A 2,633-nucleotide genomic window follows, 5' to 3' on the forward strand; every position below is an offset into this window, starting at 1 on the left:
ATAAGCATCGTTTAATTCTTGAGCTCCACAACAGAAGTCTATGCAATTTAAGCAAGTCTTTGATGAACACTGTTTGATTCTTGAGTTCCACAATAGAAGTCTTTGCAATTTAGCAAAGCTTTGACGAGCATTGTTTCATTCTTGGGTTCCACATTAGAGGTCTATGCAATTTAACAAAGCATTGATGAGCATTGTTTAATTGTTGAGCTCAACAATAGAAATGTATACACTTTAAACAAAGCTTTGATGAGGATTGTTTCATTCTTGAGTTCCACATTATAAGTCTATGCAATTTAGCAAAGCTTTGATGAGCATAGTTTAATTCTTGGGTTCCCAAATAAAAGTCTGTGCAATTTAAGCAAAGCTTTGATGAGCATTGCTTCATTCTTGAGTTCCACATTAGAAGTCTATGGAATTTAAGAATGTTTTGATGAGCATTGTTTAATTCTAGAGTTGCACAATAGAAGTAGCCTTCGTAATTTAGTATAAGTTTGATGAGCCTTGTTTAATTCTTGAGTTCCATAATAAAAGTCAGTGCAATTATAGAAAAGCTTTGATGAGCATTGTTTCATTCTTTAGATCCACATTATAAGTCTATGCAATTTAGAAATGCTTTGATGAGCATTGTTTAATTCTAGAGTTGCACAATAGAAGTAGCCTTCGTAATTTAGCATAGTTTTGATGAGCATTGGTTAATTCAAGAGTTGCACAATAGAAGTAGCCTTTGTAATTTAGCATAGTTTTGATGAGCATTGCTATATTCTTGAGTTCCACAATAGAAGTGTATCCAATGTAGCAAAGCTATAATGAGCATCGTTTAATTCTTGAGTTCCACATTAGAAGTCTACGCAATATAAGAAAAGCTTTGATGAGCATTGTTTGATTTATTAGTTCCACGAAGTCTATGCAATTTAGCAAAGCTTTGATGAGCATTATTTCATTCTTGAGTTCCACATTGGAAGTCTATGCAATTTAGCAAAGCATTGATGAGCATTGTTTAATGAATTCCATAATAGAAGTAGCCTTTGCAATTTAGCAAAGATTTGATGAGCATTGTTTAATTCTTTAGTTCCACAATAGAAGTGTATGCACTTTAAGCAAAGCTTTGATGAGCGTTGTTTCATTCTTGCTACAATAGAAGTCTATGCAATATAGCAAAGCTTTGATGAGTATTGTTTATCTCTTTAGTTCCACAATAGAAGTCTATGCAATTTAAGCAAAGCTTTGTGTGCATTGTTTAATTTTCGAGTTCCACAATAGAAGTCTACGCAATTTAGCAACGCTTTGATGAGCATTGTTTAGATCTTGTGTTCCACAATAGAATTCTATGCAATTTAAGCAAATCATTGATGAGGATTGTTTAAATATTGAGTTCCACAATAGAAGTATATGTAACTTAGCAAAGCTTTGATGATCATTGTTTAATACTTGAGTTCCATAATAGAAGTCTATGCAATTTACCAAAGCTTTGATAAGCATCGTTTAATTCTTGAGCTCCACAATAGAAGTCTATGCAATTTAAGCAAGTCTTTGATGAACAGTGTTTGATTCGTGAGTTCCACAATAGAAGTCTTTGCAATTTAGCAAAGCTTTGACGAGCATTGTTTCATTCTTGGGTTCCACATTAGAGGTCTATGCAATTTAACAAAGCATTGATGAGCATTGTTTAATTGTTGAGCTCAACAATAGAAATGTATACACTTTAAACAAAGCTTTGATGAGGATTGTTTCATTCTTGATTTCCACATTATAAGTCTATGCAATTTAGCAAAGCTTTGATGAGCATAGTTTAATTCTTGGGTTCCACAATAGAAGTAGTCTTCGCAATTTAGCAAAGCTTTGATGACCGTTGTTTAATTCTTGTGTTCCCAAATAAAAGTCTGTGCAATTTAAGCAAAGCTTTGGTGAGCATTGCTTCATTCTTGAGTTCCACATTAGAAGTCTATGGAATTTAAGAATGTTTTGATGAGCATTGTTTAATTCTAGAGTTGCACAATAGAAGTAGCCTTCGTAATTTAGTATAAGTTTGATGAGCCTTGTTTAATTCTTGAGTTCCATAATAAAAGTCAGTGCAATTATAGAAAAGCTTTGATGAGCATTGTTTCATTCTTGAGTTCCACATTATAAGTCTATGCAATTTAGAAATGCTTTGATGAGCATTGTTTAATTCTAGAGTTGCACAATAGAAGTAGCCTTCGTAATTTAGCATAGTTTTGATGAGCATTGGTTAATTCAAGAGTTGCACAATAGAAGTAGCCTTTGTAATTTAGCATAGTTTTGATGAGCATTGCTATATTCTTGAGTTCCACAATAGAAGTGTATCCAATGTAGCAAAGCTATAATGAGCATCGTTTAATTCTTGAGTTCCACATTAGAAGTCTACGCAATATAAGAAAAGCTTTGATGAGCATTGTTTGATTTATTAGTTCCACGAAGTCTATGCAATTTAGCAAAGCTTTGATGAGCATTATTTCATTCTTGAGTTCCACATTGGAAGTCTATGCAATTTAGCAAAGCATTGATGAGCATTGTTTAATGAATTCCACAATAGAAGTAACCTTTGCAATTTAGCAAAGATTTGATGAGCATTGTTTAATTCTTTAGTTCCACAATAGAAGTGTATGCACTTTAAG

This window comes from Lactuca serriola, chromosome 1 (assembly GCF_051521515.1).
Source record: "Lactuca serriola cultivar US96UC23 chromosome 1, Lser_US96UC23_V15, whole genome shotgun sequence".
Lineage (NCBI taxonomy): Eukaryota > Viridiplantae > Streptophyta > Magnoliopsida > Asterales > Asteraceae > Lactuca > Lactuca serriola.